A 6,670-nucleotide genomic window follows, 5' to 3' on the forward strand; every position below is an offset into this window, starting at 1 on the left:
CCCCAGTATAGTCTTGAGCATCTTTTAAGTCAAAAGTCTCTTCAGTTCAAATATGTTTATATACTTTTTCTGATTACCAGAATAATATATGTTTATGGTTGAAAATTACAAAAGTATAGGAAAGCATAAAGATAAAAATTTAAATTAATCAAAATCCAGCAACTCATCAACAACCACTGTTATTTCAGTGAATAGACATTCCAGTCTTTCCTGTGCATATGTATTTGTCTCTCCTGCTTTTATTTTTGTTTTTTACAAAAATGGGAGCATATTATATACACTATTTGTATCCTGTTTATTTCACTTAATGATATATCTTAAATGGTTTCCCATGACATAATTTTTCTTCTAAAACATAATTTTAATGGTCATGTAGTATTTACTGTCAGATATTTTAAGTTGTTTCTAAATTTCTCTATCAGAAATAACATCAGTAGTAAAAGTTCCTGTGCATAAATCCCTTTGTGTATCTTATTATGTCCTTATTTCTTATTTATTATTTCCTTAAAATTAATTCCTTGAGGTAGACAAAGACAGAGAATATGCACGTTTTTAAGCTTTTGATTCATATTAACAAGTGCCCATAAAAAATTGTACACACTTGTAAAGTATGCCCTATTCCCTAAACCTTTGCCAATGGTGGGCATTTCCAGGTTTTGCCAGTTGGATAGATAAAATTGAGAGCTCATTGTTTTAATTGGCATTTCTTTGTTTGCTAGTGAGATTAAACATGTTAGCATATGTTTATTGGACATCTGCTTAAATATTTAAAACCTCTATCCATTTTTATACTATGGTATTTCTCTTTTTCCTATTAATTTGTAAGAGTTCCTTATGCATTAAAAATATTCCTTTTTGGTCTACCATATTGGCTGCCAATATTTCCCCCAGGCTATCATTGCTTTTTAACATTATTTAGGGTATTTTTGGCAAGAGTTACAATTCATATGCCAGCTCCAAGTAAGAGTTAAGAAACTTTCTGCATATAGACCCTAATTCCCACTGGTGAGCTCCAGTATTACTGGAAGCTATTTGAACAACACACCCTGCACACCCTGGAATGCAGAGCAGTATAAAGTGGCCCTGGATTCCAAATACGTTGTCCACAGAGACTGCAAAATAAATAAATAAAGCTGCTGAGTCTAACACTTGAACTCCTACTGGACCAAGTTGACTTCTGACCAAGGCTATAGGACAGAGTGCAGCGAGATAGTAACTATTTTAGGTTTTGAGGGCCTACATCTCTATTGTCATTTACTCAACTCTACCATTGTATCATGAAAGCAGCCAAAGATAATACATAAACAAACAAGTGGAGTGGCTTCATCCAAATAAAGTTTTATTCACAAAGACACTGCAATTTGAATTTCATGCAATTTTCATGTGTCACAAAATATTATTCTTTTTTATTTTTTTCAGCTTTAAAAAAATCTAAACACCATGCTTAGCTCATGGGCGGTAGAAAGCCAGGCAGTGGGCCAGATTTGGCCCAAGAGCATTAGTTGGCCCATTCCTAATGCAGGATGAATGTCTGGTTTGTATCTATCTGCTAGAGAAGCCTGAGGAAAAGGACATGTTCTGATTTGTAAGCAGAAGAGATGTGTACCCCTTCCAGGCAGGATCTTTAGAAGCCAGAACACGGCTCCATCGTATTATCTTTTGCCCCCCTTTTACAACATCCCTGCTAGTCAGCCTGGACCCAAAGTGAGATGCATAGAACAAGGCCACAGCTAACCTACAGTGAATATGAAACCTGGTTGAGAAATAAACATGTATTGATACAAGCCACCAAGATTTAGGGATCATGTTGTTACTGCACATATGTTAGCTTCTGTTGACTGACACACACCTGAACAACTTGTCTTGCATTTGTACTTGCTGGAGTCCTATAAGCATTTTAGTTTAAAAGTCTTTTTGAGAGATGGAGTCTCACTTTGTCACCCAGGCTGGAGTGCAGTGGCACGATCTCAGCTCACTGCAACCTCCGCCTCCTGGGTTCAAGCAATCCTCCCATCTCAGCCTCCCAAGTAGCTGGGACCATGGGGGTGTGCCACCACACCTGGTTAATTTTTTGTATTTTTGATAGAGATGGGGTTTTGCCATGTTTCCTAGGCTGGTCTCAAACTCCTGAGCTCAAGCAATCCACCCTCCTCGGCCTCCCAAAGTGCTGGGATTACAGGCATTAGCCATCATGCCATCCTTTTTTAAGCCATCTGAGCTTTCATTTCTTCATCTATAAATGTGCAATATTATGTACCCTCACAAGGTTGTCATGAGGATTAAAATGAGTTATTATATGTGAGAAATGCTTTATAAATTGCAAAGCACTATAGAAAAGTTTTTATTACTTTTATTATCAAATCACCATAAAACAAGACAGACTTTATCAGATTCTACTATAGAAGTAAGAAGTATTATGAGGCGGGAAGTACTCAAGATGACTGGGATCACAGAAGTCTTCAAGAGGAAGCGGCATTTGAACTAGATATTCAAAGACCGGCAGGATTCTAGAAGAAACATGCGCACAGGTAGGTAGCAACAGCCCATATGCTAACACACACTTGAATGTCCTTTGTCCCTGCCCTTGTTTGAAGTCCTAACACTGGTATCTGTTCATTAAATTTTGAGAAAGAACAAAGAAGTTCTATTACAGGTAAATAGTGTGTAATAGAAGAGGATTCTGAAATGTTCATTCTGAAATTTGATGTAATATTTAAAATTATTTCATTTCAACTCAGAGTAAAGGCAGCCCAGAGGAGTTAGCTACATAATTGCTCTTTTAACAGTCCTTGCCACCCTTAGCACATTTAATTATTCCATAATTACTCATACTTATGGCCTAGTGTGGAAATTATATGTGGATTATCGATCTTGATGATGAATATAAAAGAAAAGCAGTCATTACTCTCTGTCCCCAGAAGGTCTCCCCTGTCTCTCCAAGAGAGGACAAACAGCTCTCTCTGGGCAGTGGGGAAAGATAAGACCAGAAGCACCACAGCTGTGAGCTTGGAGACCTCACAAAGGATGAAGGTACAAAAGGTTTACACATTTCCAGAAATATTTCACCTTTGGTTTATCTCACCCGGATTCACAAATCACAAATGCTCACTGGGATATCCAACTGTTCAGTTAGAAAAGGTCTTGCCAAACACAAATTTCATGAGAGTCAAAAACATTCCAGCAGACTTCTCTGTTCCTTTCAGTCCCACCTCAGAGCTCACTCTCACATTGTAAAAATAAACGTGAGCTTTAAATCCACCCATGGATTTAATGGTGATCCACCCATGACTAGACTCGAAGTCAGAGTACTTGACCCTTACATCTTCAGTCAGACTTTTAGCTTCTCCTGAATCACAGCTCTGCGATTAATAGGAAGGACAATCAATGGCAATGAGTGGGAAAATCACACAAATAACACAACATATGACTCTGTGTTCCTGCAAGAGCACAAACTCTCTGCAACTCTAACATTTTATTATGTGTTTTAGGAAATAGTTTGAGGAATTTGTGTAAGACCTTTCATAAGTGAGGGAGCTGTCTGCTTACATTCAGTATTAAATCTCAGATCTTACCTATTTCAAGAGACACCAGGAGTATCCCAAGTGCCCAGGAGGGGCATCACTTAGCTCTTTTGTGACTTTTTTTTTAAAGAGTCAAAAAGTGTAAAATAAAGCTCTCAGCCTTTTATCCTTCAGAGTCTCTTGACTGAGGGACCATTATGTTCATACAAAGCCTCTTCCCTCCTGGAGCTTATAATCTAGTTAGGGAGCAGGCAGAGCGATGAGTCATGAAGAAGCAGCACAAGACTTGAGTGGCAGTACACAGCAACTTCAAGGCCATACAGGCTTAAACAACCAAAGAGCAGTTCTTCAATAATTCAGAGCAAGAGAGAAGAAATGGGCAGAGGCCAGGACTGATAATCCCAGAACTTTGGAAGGCTGAGGCAAGAGGATCACTTGAGGTCAGGAGTTCAAGACGAGCAGGGCCAACATGGCAAAATCCCATCTCTACTAAAAATATGAAAACTAGCCCAGCTCGGTGGTGCATGCCTGCAATCCCAGCTACTCGGGAGGCTGAGGCAGGAAAATCGCTTGAACCTGGGAGGCAGAGGTTGCAGTGAGCCGAGATCATGCCACTGCACTCCAGCCTGGGCAACACAGGGGGGCTCTGTCTCTAAAATTAAATATATATATATATATGTGTGTGTGTCTGTGTGTGTGTGTGTGTGTGTATGTGTATATATATATATATATGAAATGGGCAGACAACATTCTCAACATCCCCAATATGCCCAGTGTCAGAGGAGGGATGTGTCTCATGAGCTTAGGGACAGTGAGATCTGTTGCATCTGAGTCAGACCTGAAGATGAGTTGTGCAAGATAATTAAAAAGGCAAGTAGGGGACAAATTGTGAAGGGCCTGGAAAGCCTACCTAGGTGTGAACAGCTAGCATGATCCTCTGCTTGGGTTTGTAACAGAGATTAATGGCAAAGGGCCCAGCCTCAGCTTCTTAGCCTTTTGAAATAGGGATAATATTCCCTAGGGTAAGAAAGAGAAAGCAAAAAATAAAAAGAATAAAATTGGTATAGTAACAGTACCTACCTTATAGTAGGATTGATCCAAGAATAAAATGACTGTATATATGTTTTACATATATATATGCTCTATAAATATACGCTCTGTATGTGTGTGTATATTCATACATGTATACATATCTTAAAACAGGACCTGGCAAGTAAGTTCTAGGTACAAGTTAATTATTATTTTATAATTGGGGGTACTATTCCATCATCTTTGGACATGGCTAAATAGGCATATTTAATCCTTTCTTTGGGTTTTATTGACCAAAATAAGAATAATTCTCTTGGTCTGGGACAGCTAGAGACCTGCTTCCTGGCTCTACAGTACTCCAAATAGAAAGCAGGCATTTAGCAGAATGAAAGGTCCCGAATCTGTACTCCTGCGAGCACCTCCCTGAGCGCCAAGCCTGTTTCTTCCACAGCCTTCCCCTGGCACCTGGGAATGGAGAGTCTTTCCCATTAGAGCCCCAGAAACAGTGATTAAGATGGACATCTTCTGAAACAAATCGGAAACTTTTTTTAAAGGAGGAAAAAGGCTGAACTTCCACAGTATAAATATTACTAGATGGCCTCGGGCTCAGATGCCATTCACAAACTCCTCAAGCTGTGTGCTCGCAATTTATGACATTTAACAGAGCCCCTGGAGAGACCTTCAGTCTTGCCTGCACTCCAGAGCTAAATATTAGCCTCCTTGTGTTAATGAGGCCGAGTCAGGGAGGAGGAAGAAGGGAGATCGTCGGAGTGATTTTGCTTGTTAACCCCCAGCCCTCTTCGCTCTTCCCTTCGCTTCTCACTCCCCGCCTTTAGAGAAAGCTGGAAGCTTTCATGACAAGGATACAGTGTGTCCCCTTCACCAGCACCGGTGCTAGATCACCCCCCACCCTCTGCGCCATGGGCTGCACAGCCCCCAGACCCCAGGGCATGGACCCCAGGGCATGGCTGGGAAGAGAGGACAGAAGATACACAGGGAGGAGGCCTTGTACAGTGAAGGCCAGTAGGGTCCTGGCCTCACTCAGGCCTGCCTCTACTTACCTCTCATACCAGCCTGTAAACAGACGTGGCTCTGGTGAATCTCTAGGCCCCCAGCAAGGGAGGATCTGTACTTTTATACAAGATAGTCCAGCCAAAGCCCACTTCTGGACAGGAGGCCATTCATATGAACCAGCCCCACCCGCACCTGCTTCCCCTCATTAGGTCTGACCATCTCCTGGGCAGGAAATTATGCTCTCTAGGCCTAAGGCTGCCAGATTTCGCAAAAATGAATTCTATTTTTGTAATTTTTTTTAAGAGATGGAGTTTCACTCTGTTGCTCAGGCTAGAGTGCAGTGGCACGATCATAGCTCACCGTATCTTCAAACTCCTGGACTTTAGGCAATCTTCCCACCTCAGCCTCCTGAGTAACTAGGACTATAGGTACATGTGACCACTCCCAGCTAATTTTTTTATTTTTTTGTAGAGACGGGAGTCTCACTATGTAGCCCAGGTTGGTCTTGAACTCCTGGCCTCAAGCAATCTTCCCACCTCAGCATCCCAAAGCACTGGGATTATAGGCGTGAGCCACTATGCCCAGTTTATGAATTTGTTTTAATATAAGTATGTCCCACGCAATATTTGAGACATACTTATACTTTAAAATTACTCTTTGTTCATTTGAAATTCAAATTTGATTTGGCATCGTGCATTTTATCTGGTGATATGGTTTGGCTCTGTGTCCCCACTCAAATCTCATATCAGATTGTAATCCCCATGTGTTAGGGGAGGGACCTGGTGGGAGGTGATTGGATCATGGGGTGATTTTCCCCACACTGCACTCATGACATCTGATGGTTTAAAAGTGCGTGGCAGTTGCCCCCTCGCTCTTTCTCTCTCTCCTACTCCACCATGGCAAGACATGCTTGCTTCCCTTTCATCTTCTGCCATGATCGTAAGTTTCCTGAGGCCTCTCAGCCATGCTTCTGTACAGCATGGAATTGTGAGTCCATTAAACCTCTTTCCTTCATAAATTCTTCAGTCTCAGGTAGTTCTTTATAGCAATGTGAGAACGGAATAATACATCTGGAAACCCTGGCTCAGCCTCAGTTTCCTCATCAC

Source organism: Pongo pygmaeus, chromosome 5, assembly GCF_028885625.2.
Source record: "Pongo pygmaeus isolate AG05252 chromosome 5, NHGRI_mPonPyg2-v2.0_pri, whole genome shotgun sequence".
NCBI classification, from domain to species: Eukaryota; Metazoa; Chordata; class Mammalia; order Primates; family Hominidae; genus Pongo; species Pongo pygmaeus.